Below are 13,716 nucleotides of genomic sequence, written 5' to 3' on the forward strand. Positions count from 1 at the left end.
GGGCAATAACATTAATTTATCCTCTGCTTGTCATAAGCAGGGATGGGCCACTGCATTCCATGTTCTCCAGGTCTGATGTACTCTGCAAACAATGCTACAGAAACAAGAAAAGTGTTCAGAAGCACAGACGAAAACCCACAAGGTGCTCAGGCTCTGGCTTAACCAAATGGGCACCACTGAATGGTCTATTTGCTGAATGGATCAGGACACATCCAACCAAGATATTTAAAGCACTCTTATAGCATTTTAATGGTCATGGCCTCCCTGCAAAATCATGGGAACTCACATTAGTTAAGGGTGCTGACCACACAGAGATACAGTTCCCAGCACCCTTAGCACCTCATGGAGCTTTCTGGGATAGTTCAGTCAATAGAGCATGAGACTCTTAATCTCAGGGTCATGGGTTTAAGCTCCATGTTGGGCAAAAAGATTCCTGCATTGCAAGTAGTTGGACTAGATGACCCTTATAGTCCTTTCCAACTCTTCAATTATATGACTGCAGTTCCCAGGATCCTCCATGACTGTTAGAGGGGTAAAAATGATACACAATAAAATTTTGATATCTCTACCACATCTCCCTCCCCCCCTCTCTCTGTGTGTGCATATAATAAAAATATAAGAATGACATCACACTGTATTTCACTTGGACACAGAATCAGGACAGATAAAAGTGCTTCTTCACACAGCACATAAACAGAAGGCAGTGATGACCACCAACCTGGATGGGTTTAAAAGAGGAGTATACCAGTCCATGGAGGGAGGATAGCTCTATTAGTGGGTCCTAGCCCATTTATGCCCTGCCTCCATGTTTGGTGGCAATAATGCTTCTGAATACCAGTTGCTGGAAACCACAGGACAGTGGGAGAGTGCTCTTGTGTTCAGGTCCTGCTTGTGGGGTTCCCACAGGCAACAGGTTGGCCCCTAGGAGAACAAGATTCTCGACTAGATGGCGCACTGGCCTAACCCAGCAGACTCTTCTGATGTTTTTATGTTCTTCATGAATTGGTCTAATCTGCTTCTGAAGCCATCCAAGTTGGCGGCCATCACTGCTTCTTGTTGGAGCGAATTCCAAAGTTCCACAGTGCACTTTGTCAATTTGGGACACATTGTGATTGCAACACGCCTCCCTTCCCACCACCTTGTCCCTCCCCTTCCAAGTAATCAACAGCTTCGAGATAAGTGCCAGGGCTTCATATGAGAAGCAAAAGCAGGTCCTATGCCAGCAGTTTTTCCCCCCTTGCCAGGAACAGCAGCCCCATCTGAAGCACCGACAGAGGGCTGAGCCCATTTTTCCCACTCTTTTGAAGGAAGCCAACCTAAATATCTTGGCACATCCATCCCTGTGTAGGTGGTGAGAACATGAGCAAAGACAACACCATGCTGGAATGCCTGGAGAGTCGCAGAGCAATTTATTCAGTAGCTTTTACAGATCATAATGTACTTTAGAAAAGAAAAGAAAAGAATATTGGGTGTCCTTCTCTGAATTTTGTAATGCAGTTCTCCAGCCAAGTAATGTGTACCCAAAAGCATATTCTAGCACAACATGTGCATATAAACACATCTATTTCTGAAAGCAACATACAAGAATGCAACACATTAGGGAAAATTGAATTGCAAACAATGTGTACTTTGGAGGAAATCCCATACAGTGTATTTTTTTGGGAGAAATTTGCATCAAAACACTAATGAATTTTCATGATGATTTTTAAAAAGCAAAGTGATGTGGAAATCTAGAGTAGGAAAATGAGGAACTGAAATTGACATATTTGCCCATCTGTCTCCTGACACTCCTTGAATAATTCCCAATATCATGCAAATCTCTCCACTCTTGATGATTTCACAGCATTGCAGTGTTCAAAACTAACAGTCCAATCCTACACCTATTAACTTACGCAGAAGAAAATATTCACCAAAATAATGTAACACTTAACATGGGAGCAAGCCCCACTGAACGAAGTGGGACATACTTTGAAGAAACATGCATAAACGTACCCTGTCAACAAAGGGCAGTAACAGCCATCATACATTTATACAGGATCCTTATTCTCCCATGAAGCCTACATAGTGTCACAGCAAATTAAAAATTATTTCAGACATCCAGAAATAGGTGAGTTATTTGAAATATTCTAAAATGGCCACTGGTTCCAGGAGGATTTGGTTTTTTTAAAAAAGCATTGCAGAATGAAAGCTTAATGCACTCTTAAGAAATAGTAATAATAACACTGGTCAACAACAAATTTGTTGTCTGCGTTTTTTCAGTTGATTTAGGATGAATCTGATGCACTGAATCAAAAAATCACATTGGTTTTGCTCAATCAGGTCAAGTTTCTGAGCTATGGCCACATGTCGTTTTTTTACGTTTTTGTTCACATGGACGCTTGTGTGGAGCATTTTAGAAGAAGTTGGTGGGGGTAAAATGCCATGTCGAATAATTGTTTTGATTGGAAATGATTATTTTAATGACAAGAAGTATTCAGGTCCGATAGTTCTGGGTGATTATGTCGAAAAGGGAACAGTTTGAAGTCATAAAACCTCGAAATCTTCCATAAATTGGTGCACTGTTGATGTGACTGGGATCAACAGAAAGAACCGGAGCAGCCTCAAGTATTCTGATCTTCAATCAGCACGTTGTCCTGTAGCTCATTGTGATGAAATTCCAGTGCCTATTTTCGGAGAACTTCCTGACATTAGTGACGAAGATGCCTCCAGTGTTGAAGGACATGAAGAAAAAGAAGTGGTTCTTGAAGATGATGCTCCACATCCATTTTCCCAAAAGGAGTTGAATGATCTAGTTCGCGACCTCAGCTTGTCAAAGGACTCTGCCGAACTGTTGGCATCCAGATTGAAGGGAAAAAACCTCTTTTCTGACAGTGCTCGCATCAGCTTCTTCCGCAACAGGCATCAAGAGTACCTCCGTTTTTTCTTGGAAGAGAAGGACTTGGTGTACTGTGCAGATATTGCACAGCTTCTGCTCAAGCTTGGAGTGCCACAGTACGAACGCAAAGATTGGAGACTGTTCATTAACAGCAGCAAGCGATCACTGAAATGTGTTCTGCTACACAACGGCAACCAGTTTGCCTCTATATCCCTGGCTCACTCGAGTACACCGAAGGCGAACTATGAAGCGGTGAAGTATTTGCTGGAGAAAATTGGTTATGATCAGCATAAGTGGTTTATTTGTGTTGACCTGAAGATGGTGAACTTCTTGTTGGGACAACAGTCTGGCTTCACCAAGTACCCATGTTTTCTGTGCATGTGGGATAGTAGGGACCGTGCTCAGCACTACACGAAGAAGGACTGGCCTGTGCGGGAGGAACTGGTGCCTTGCAAAAAAAGGAACGTCATCAATGACCCTTTGGTGGACAGAGACAGAATACTCTTCCCACTGCTGCACATCAAGCTCGGCTTAATCAAGCAGTTCACCAAGGCTCTGGACAAGGATGGTTACTGCTTCACTTACTTGTGCCAGGCTTTTCCAGGATTGACCATGGAGAAGTTGAAAGGTGGCATCTTTGACGGTCCTCAGATCCGTCAGCTCATCAGAGATCCAGAGTTCAGAAACTCAATGAACGAAGTGGAACTGGAAGCGTGGAAGGCATTTGTTCTGGTAGTGAAGAACTTTCTTGGCAACAATAAGGCCAGAAACTATGAAGAACTTGTCAACAAGATGCTGACTGCTTTCAGAAACCTGGGCTGCAACATGAGCGTCAAGATGCATTACCTATTTTCAAAAATGGACCGGTTTCCTGAGAACCTGGGTTCAATGAGTGACGAGCAGGGGGAGAGATTCTATCAGGACATGAAAGAGATGGAGACCAGGTATCAGGGTCGCTGGGACGCAGTCATGATGGCTGACTACTGTTGGACTCTGAAGAGAGACCTCCCTGCCACTGAGCATTCCAGGAGTTCCAAGAAACGGAAGTTCAAGCCCTGAAGTTTGAAAAATGGTGAAGCAACATGCAATTTATGTGTACTTAGCTTTATCAATGCCCACCATTCAGTTTACAGTAAACCTGACCTGATGGAGAGAAACGGATGCCATTTCCTGATTCAGCAGTGCAAAAATACCCTAAATCAGTTGTAGAAATCTAGACAACATTCAAAAAGTAAAAAATTGTTGCCCAGTGTAATCCATAAAACAAACAACAAAGAAAATCAATCTTCCATCCAACTTAATTAATTGGTTGTTTGTTTAATTACAAATGCAGGTTTGTTCTTGTTTTCATAAAATAAAAGCTCATCTCATGCCTTTTGAAGTATACAGTAATTAAGATCTGTCACCCTTAGTCCATGCTGGTAAAATTAAATGTGCTGAACAAAAAATAAAATGTGGGGATTGGACTATCAAATAGGATTGTGATATCAAAGTCTACAGGAAAAGATGGGCTGAAGCAGAAACAGTCACACCACGAAGCAAATCCCTTCTGCAGACTTGGTTGGTATACAGCCAGCTTTTAAAAATAATAATAAGAAGAAAAAAGTGCTTCTTTCTCTTTAAAACCCAGAAGGGGAAACTTGACATCTTTTATCAAAAAGACAGACAATTCTTATCCCGTGACAATTTGAGATTATGGATCCCAAGAGGCTTCCCTTACATTGGTATTTTATCACTGAAATCACAGCCGGCGCTGTTTATTTTCTGTACCTCCACATAGTTTTCAAGGTGTTGCCAGCAGGACCTCGACTGACACTGACATGTGTTGTCATATTGCAAGATCTGAAAGAAAACACCAGATAAATAAATATCAAGGGGTTCTTGATCTCCTGTTGCTTGCTGAGTTTTCGGAGACACCAGCGCTAGCTGATGCTCAAACCTTCTGTGTTTTGCTGGGCTCTCAAATGCACCAGTCTCAACTTCTCTGGGAAATTAATTATTTCCCAGAGTTTTGCCGGCCTTTCCCCCTCGATTGTTTTCCTTTTCCCTTAAGGAGCTACATAGGTACAACTACTTAGTTGTAAGCTAAGTGGACTGGCTGACAACTTCATTGGAATGTTTGGTGGCAAGGTAAGTGAGATGAGTCTGGAGAAGATTTGTTCACCCTGGACATTGCTGGATTCACATTAGCCCTAGCCAGTGTGGCTAATGGTCAGAAATGATAGGTGTTGAGGTCCAGTAGCACTTGGAAGGCAGGCACCAGGGTGATGAAAGATGGCCTGGAAGCATGACTTTGGCCAAGACCATGGTCAATTGACCAACTGGGCATTCTTCCAGTTCTTGGTCCCCATCTATAAACATGGTGTAGATGTGGGAAACCTCAGCACCATTAAGCATGGTCAACAGACAGGGGCTCCGACTATAATCATCATCATCATCATCATCTCAAAATTTTTTACAACAATAAATAAATCCTAGAATGATAGAATTGTAGAACTGGAAGGAATCCCAAGAGTCATCTATTCCACCCCCTTGAAATGCAGGAATCGCAACAAGTGCTGGCCACTTGGAGTCAGAAGCAACCAGAACAAAACTAAAATAGAATAAAGTCAAAAGCTCGTTTGTATTTTTAAAAGGCAGGACTAAAACACACCACCCACTGAAGGAAGTTGCAGCTTAGTAACATCTGGAAAACCAAGAGGATCCCACACTTGTAGCAGTGGCTGTGTATGAATAGATACATGTTCTAAATTAGGGGCAGGCAATGTCAGGGCCGAGACCCAAATGCAGCCCTCCAAGTCTTTCTATCTGGTCCCTCCATCATCTTCCTGGTCACATCCCCTCTCTCAACATCTCTCACCAACCTTGCCTTGCACCTTCATTGAGAATTCTTGAATTCTGAGAATGCCTCTTGCTTGCCTGAACAGAGGACAGAGAGAGGGTGAGAAGTCTCCTGTCTCCTGTAATATTTACATTAGATGTTCCCGTTGCTGCAGTCACCACTTGCATGCAACCTCTGGAATGTTGCTTAGAATGGAATACAACCCTTAGACTGAAAAGAGTTCCCCACCTCTGTTCTAAATTAACTTTGGAACTAACTACTGATGGAGAGAGCAGACTACCCACTCTTTGCACCTACTTTCTTCCTAGGATGGGTATCTGCTGTATTGCAATATATGATGGATAATATATGAACATAAGAAACAACCTTATATTGAGACAGGCTATTGGTCCATTTAGCTATTGACCCATTAGTCATTTAGCTATGGGTCCATTCAGCCATTGATACATTAGTCTTGTTTTGATCCATTTAGCCATTGATCCACACTGGTCCACTTAGCCACTGGTCCATATGAACATATGAAACTACCATATATTTACACAGGTTTTGGTCCATTTAGCCTTGTTTTGTCTACTTTGAGATCCTTTTAACTGGACTCACCAGACTGATCCTAGGGCATTCTGGAGGCAAATCAGGTCCTCTGCTCTTGAACTAAGGAACAGACCCCGGTGTTGCTCAACTACAACTCTTATCATTCCATGTTGGTTGGATTGGTGGGAGTTATAACCCAACGTTTGTAGGATCAGACCTTCCCTGCTTCTGATGCTACCAGTGGCTGCTTCCATGGATCTCTATCTCCCATCTATCCATTTGCCAATAAAATAAGTGAAGTCTTGACCCTATTCCACCTCCAAACTCCAACAATCTGGTGCTCTGATCTTAGGAATGTTCCTTTGTGGCTGCAAAGGACCATTATTCACAAGGAGCAACCAACCCTGTGCACCAAGTCCTGCCAAGAAAAATGCCTCACCACCCACCATCCTGCCTCTAAGTTGTAATAGTTCATACAGACAACCATTTATTAAGTGATAACATGATTATGGCATACATGCAGCCACTGGGTAAGCTGGTTTTCTGTGTTGTCTTGCCAGTTGATGAATAAACTCTGACTGTGTTGATGTTTTTGGTGCAATACTCCCTGGAAAATAAAAGGGGGAAGGATATGACCTTTCACTATGAAATGTGGAGACTTCTTTCCTTTTCTTGGCAAAGCACTGGTCAAAAGGATGTGAGGGATGCCGCTGGTATCTCAGTCACTTTGAGAGACTGAAGGATTCGGTCAGGCAGTGCAGATGGCTGCTAGCCGAACCATTTTGCCTCTGTTTCCCCTAACCAAAGATTGCTGAAATTGTGTATGGACCCCACCTATACCAGCTGTATTTTGTCAGGAATCCAAATAAACAGGATGTGGTGGGTTGGCTCCCTCTCCCTCTCCAGCAGTGGTCTCATCTGCACTATACATTTAAAGCAGAATTTGCTGTCCCAGAGCTACAATTCCCAGAGTTTCTTGGGAAGAGGGACTGATAGCTAAACCACTCTGAGAATTGCAGCTGTAGGAGGGGAATAAGGGGTCTCCTAGTGACTCTTGCACCTTTAACAAATGAGAGCTCTCGGAATTCCTTGGGGGAAGCCCATGTAAGGCATGAATACGACTTGGGTTTGTTCATATTCAGTCGATAAGCCTCCCACAAATGTCTAAGCAGGACACAATCTTCATTTTTATTCACCCTCACCTACCCTTAGTTTATTTCTCAACATTTATATCTCACTTATTTATTTTAAAGGAAGTATCCCAATTGCCAAACAACGCCAAGGCAAAGAAAGTACCCTACACAAACAAAGAGACGGAAACCATGGCTGTTTAAAATGGAATCATAGTGGTTGAAATGTATGGAATGAATGTGGCCTTAGTTAGATCCATGAATTTGAATATCACCTTTAAAAAACCAAAACAAAAAAACCCCAAACCTTTTTTCAAAAGGTTGAGAAGTGTCCTGATTTCTTTGGAAAGGTTGGGTTATAAATGTAAACATGCAAATGTACAAATAATTCAACAACAACAACAGCAGCAATGCTTTGTCCTAGGGTTGGAAGCAACGGTAGTGATGCAACCAAACCCAGCACACAGCGGAGAAGCTGTCTCTGCTACTCCTCGATGTGTCAGTTGAAATGTCACTCAGGTATCTTCCCTCTGGATTTTTCTCCCTCTTGGGATCGAGTAGTACACAAGAATGACCCATCCCCGGCGTACTGGTATTCTGAAACTCATGATTTGTCATGGTTGCAAACCTCAAAAGCCAGGCTTGAGCTGTGTGAGAACAGCAGGTTCTACATGGCGGCTCCCCTGTGGCTTCACCAGCTTTGCTTTGCTGACTATCAGGAGGGAGGGATAGAGGCTTTGGTTCTCTTTCCTTTTATGTGTTGTTTTTTTTCCAAAGATCTAACTCTTTGAAAAAAAATGGGGGTGGGGGGTAAGGAAGGCTTTCACCTGAGCTGGCTTTCCTGATACTCTTTGTAGCTTTTGTATATAAGGGGGCACTTTTGAAGTGATGTACAAAGAAAGTGCATGTTCACGGATCGATAATGCTTTAGTTTCTCATAAAGGTGGGGAGCTGGACCAGAAGCAGCTTTTGGTGATTTACAGGGTGACCTAATTTACCCCTACAGCCTTGGTGAAAAAACCCAACAGTAAGTTGCTTAGATGTCAGCATAGAACATAAGAAGAGGCTGCTGTATCAGGCAAATGGGCCATCTAGTCAAGCATTCTGTTCCCACAGTGGCCAAATAGATGATCTAGTGACCAACCAGATTATTTTGGGGGGTTCACAGACAGGGCATGAAAGCAACAGCCCTTCCTTCCTATTACTCACAAGAACATTTGAGGAGCCCTACTGGATCAGACCAAAACCCATCTAATCCAGCATCCTGTTTCCAAAGTGGCCAATCAGATGCCTATGGAAATCCTTAAGCAAAGCCCAAGAACAACACCCAGTAGGGTGGGTCTTGGATAAGGTGGGTGCCCAGGCAATTTCTGGCACTTCCTTGTTTGCAGCTAGTCTTAGGCCAGTCTGCATTGTGGTTGTGTAAGCTTGGTGGAGCCTCTTATTGTCATGACAGTTTTGCAGCAGGAGGTCCTTGTGCTGGGGTTATGTAGGAGACGGTGACATATGCATGCATGCAGGGAGACGGTAGCAATGGTGTGGTCTGCATGGTACTATGTGGCATAGGCATCCCATGCTCTGCCTAGGCTCAATGACCACTTGAATAGAAGATGAGTCACGCAGTGCTTCACACTCTAAGGATGGAGGAAACTGCATTCTACCAGGTCAGGGGAAGGGCAATGGCTCAATGGTAGAGCACCGACATTTTCATGCAGAAGGTCATAGGTTCAATCTCCAGCATTTTCAGGTAGCGCTGGGATAAGACCCCTGTCTGAAAATTCTAGAGACCTGCTGCCAGTCAGCATGTAGACAATGCTGAGCTAGAGGGACCAATGGTCTGACTCAGTATAAGGCAGCTTCATGAGTTTTCCCCAACTTATTCGGCATCTTCATTATGCAGCTGAAGACACACTTCCCCCCAGTTTTTGACATTTAAGATGCATATTTTTAGGACCCACCTTATTTCAGAGATCAGAACTGTGGTGCTGGGCTTTATGCTTGTGCATATGCAGGCAAGAATCTTCATGTGCAGAATACAGAGTTTAGAACTGACCTTCAGGCCACTTTCATCCAGTTTGGGGCCTTTTCGAATTCCGAGTGGTAACAGGGAGAAAGGAAGATCATTTCTGTCTCATGTGTTGAATGCAGCACTCAGCCCTTCTTGCAACACGTCCTCCTCAGCACTCTTTACACACATTAGCTAATGATCCTTATTTCTAATTAGTAGAAATTGACTATGGTCAAAAGGGACACTTGAGTCAATTAGCCAAATTATATATTCAAATCTCTGAGCTCCTGACCCGGAGCTTTTGAACAGCTGATGAAGACATCACTAGGCAACTGTACAGCACCCAAATTAAAGTCTCTTGACTAAAGTGTAGCAGGGTGAAGAATACGACTGTAAGAAAGTGTATCTAATCTTATCATTCTGGAATGAAAGCTTTCCCCTTGAGACGGAAGCATGAAAAAGGAAAGGTCTGGTTCAGAAATCCCTCTATTCATAACCACTTGTCCCATTTCAGTCACTTCATATTAAATTCTTTTCCATATTTAGTGTGGGGGGGGGCGTGTCAGTAGATGGTCAATAGGCCATGGCACCTAGGCATAAGGAGGAGTCATTGAGAGCATTTTGCCAACTTCAGAGACTGGAAAGTCCTGTTCTGGCATTGTTTAAAGCAGGAAGTGGTAAGAAGTAGGTAAGTAATTTTCCATTCTAGAATTAAAACTTCCCTCCTCACTTTAAATTTGGTGTGGGGTCCTTCAAATGTTGTTGGGGTCCATGGGCCATAGTCAGGGAATGTGGAAGCCATAGTCAAACCACACCCAGATGGTGACAATTTCCCTATCACCCACTTTCAATGATAGTTTGCTGATGCATGCATATGGCTTGACTTTTGCTACCGTTGATCCTTGTAACCTTGGTGGCAGAAAATACATTTTCTTTTGGATGCAAAAACTGGACCTTAGCAAGCAGTCTCATCATGAAATGGACCAAGGCCATCATCAGTTGGTCTGCCAACAATTCCATGTCATATCAAACGTCACCTGACTGGTACATATTTATTGTGCCAACCTTGATCTTTGTTTGCTAGACAGTTTATTTGACTCTACAAAACCCCCAAAATCAATAAAGGGGCATACCTAGATTTTGAAGGCATTGGTGAATGTAATACTCATAAATGTGCGTAGTTTATCTTAATCCACTATAAGTGCTTTTAAAATGCAGGTAGTATCATCCTCAACTAATTATGATCTGTATCTCCCTAGAGAGGCAATTTTGCTTTGGCATTTGCACTATTTCCTTTCATAATTATACATTATAATTGACTCAGGAGAGTAAACAGTAAAGGGCTGGCTCATGTTTGTTCTAGATAGTGCAGGGATGGGAACCTGTGGCCCTTCAGAAGCTGCTGGACTACAAGTCTCATAATCCCTGACCATCACCCTTCACCAGTGGCCATGTTGGCTGGGGCTGATGGGCATTTGAACTCAACATCTGGAAGGCTATAGGCTCTCCATCCCCAAGAAAGTGTTTTCATCCAGCTGATTTCCTGATAAAACTGCTAGCAAAGCTAAGCAGGGTCCTGCATGGTTTCAAATTGGATGGGAGACCACGTGTTGAGATGATGACCCTTGAAGTCCCTTGTAACTCTACAGTTTAATGATTCAATGTTTGCATCACTAGAATAACAAATCTGTTGATATTTGGTTGTCATATTTTTTCCTAAAATATATTATTTGGTTATTCCTTAGGTTTTCCAACAATGGTACAAGCAAGAACAAAACAAAAGAACCACATCTTGTACAACCCATTGTGGTATGGCCTCCTTTGTCATAAGGCAATAAAGCAATGTCACCACTCTCCAAAACTATTGGTGAGACTAAGTGCTACTTTGAAGTACGCTTGGTTGCAGTTTTGCCAAATTAAATAAAAAGTCTCCCACTTCCCCATATGGGAAGAAGACAAGAGCCAATGTTAAAATGTTTAGTGTTCTTTGGACAACAGGACACTAGAAATAAGCAATGTAGTGCTGGACTGAAAATTCTCCGGGGTTTTCCTTCTTCTTTTGACCATTTACTGAAAGTTCAGTTCAGTTTGCGTTGAGAATTTATCTAATTTGTGCACTCCTAAACAATGCACAAACCCAACTGCAGCTGTTTGCTGCAATTCTCACTGTCCTGACTTTTGTGATGCATTCCTCCAACTCAAAGCTGTGCGTAATTAATGCTTGCAAAAATTATTGCTTGCCTTACCAGTAGCTTCTTGTATGCTGCTATTTCCACATCTTCTCTGAGAAGATCTTAGTCAAGTAATAAATGGGCATGTAAGAAGAAATGCACACTCAAGTGGGGACTAATCTTCAAGTGGACTATATTAAAAATCACAAACTGATGTGGAATGTGGAAGATTGGAAAAATGGGTAATGAAGAGAGGGGCAGGGAGTAGGAGAGAGAAATTAAGACTCCCCCACTTCTCCTGCTACCCCCCTGTTGTTGCTGCCCATTGCTGTTCCTTCCTGTTCAGCTGCCTACTTTGAGCATGGAAGCAAACAGTAGCAAGAGTGAAGAGACTGAAAAGGATTTCCTGCCTACCTTGTGCTCACTTTGCTGGGTAGTTGTAAATAGAGTGCTTGAAATGGACAGAAATGGCAAAGAGGAAGGAGAGGCTCCTGCTGGCCTCCTATCCAATCCTGAATTCACCCCTGGTGGTAAGTTAGCAATTTATGTGAAGAGCTATAAGGAGATGACTTGTTTATGTTGCAGGAAGAGTGAATACTTTAACCCTGAACAACAGTTTGTGTACTCCAGGAGATTAATATCTACATTGCACGGGCTTGCTGTGAATAAATTAACTCTTGAATACACAATTACTGTCTTAGCGGTGTTCATTGCAGACAATTACATGGTGCATACGATATTTAATGTAGTTTTGTGATGAATTTCGGAAATGATAGAGTCAGATGACAGAGCCTCATTCCGTGTCACACTAGGACACCAATAAGCTGCTGATTATCTGTAAGGAGAAATGTAAATCATCTGTTCTCTTTGTAATGAGAACAATACTGGGCTAATCATTCATAAAGAATAATTTATCTCCCCATTTATTTACTTATTTAGTTCCCCTTTACTACTTTGGCCTACAGACCATTGATCATTCATCTGGTAGTTGGTTCCAAAGATGCTGAGGAGATGGGATTAAAGATAGCACCAAGCAGGCAAGCAAGCAAGCAAAAAACCCACACCAGCAATTACAACTTTGCCATATTATTATGGTGTGTAAATATTCATTGGCAAGTCTTAGTTATATATCTATCTTTCAGGGGACAGAGTATGGAGGAGGAAAATTAACATATTGTTATCTGAGCTGAGCACTTAAAGTCGCTTTTGATCCCTGTAAATAAGTAATAAGATAAAGCAAACACCTGGACATGAATAAATATTCCCTCTCTCTCTGGGGTAGACAATCCAGTATCCTCCAGAGGTTGCTAAACTTCAGCTTACATCAGCCCTAGTCAGCATTACCAATAGTCAGGGGATGATGGGAAACATAATGAAACAATATTTTGAGGGTGCTATGTTAGTTATCACCTATCTGCCTATCTGTCAGGAATATTTGTTTGTTTGTATTTGCTTTCTTTCACTTACTTATTTAATTACTTACTGGAGATAGTTGGCTACTGAAGGACAGTTTGTCTGAAAATAAATAAAACAAACAATACTCAGCCTACATCACTTCTGGAAGATCCAAGAGTTCAAGCTTTGGCGAGTCTCTAATGAAAGAAAGAACCTAAATTCCAAAGGTGTTTTTTAAAAAGGTTTTTAAAAAACAACCCCCCCCAAAAAACCTCCCCTTTAATCCAAATCTATTATTCTGATCATAGTCAACCCCAATGCTAAAACCAACCCACTGTTTCCTTCTTCTAGCATGAGACTCACCATTCCCTTGCTGCTACTTCAGGAGACTTTTACGGCACAGCGCTGCATGTAAAGTTCACCGTCTTGCCATGACCTTTCCTCTTTTAAATTGTTTCATCATTGTGACCGACATGAACCAAAGGGAAGATGTAAAAATGTTAAGGAAGTTCATTTCTAAGAAGGTTAAGCAACTCTTGCAGTGCCCTTTCCACATTATCCAGGACCTCCTAGAGGCACCATAACATGATAATGATGGTTTCTTTAATTGCATTTTGTTGTCAAAGAAGGCATGTTTGAAATGGATGGCAATTAAACATTCTGCTTCTCAAGGATCATCTCTGTAGTTTCATCCAGGATCACAGAGTTCAAAGGTTCTCTGGTTTTCTGGAGTAACAATGAAAGAAAAAACAAAAAAGTCTGGC

At 42.2% G+C, this 13,716-nt stretch overlaps 1 long non-coding RNA gene across 1 annotated transcript; it reads right to left on the reverse strand.

Moving 5' to 3' along the window:
- Positions 1–4,514: 4,514 nt before the first annotated feature.
- On the reverse strand, positions 4,515–9,467 carry LOC308483617. The gene is made up of 3 exons (XR_013989734.1): positions 9,337–9,467; positions 6,766–6,855; positions 4,515–4,717 (listed from the first exon to the last, which is right to left on the reverse strand). It is a non-coding gene; the product is annotated as an uncharacterized lncRNA (long non-coding RNA).
- Positions 9,468–13,716: the final 4,249 nt, after the last annotated feature.

This window comes from Podarcis pityusensis, assembly GCF_964106645.2.
Source record: "Podarcis pityusensis genome assembly, chromosome: 8".
Taxonomy (NCBI): Eukaryota; Metazoa; Chordata; class Lepidosauria; order Squamata; family Lacertidae; genus Podarcis; species Podarcis pityusensis.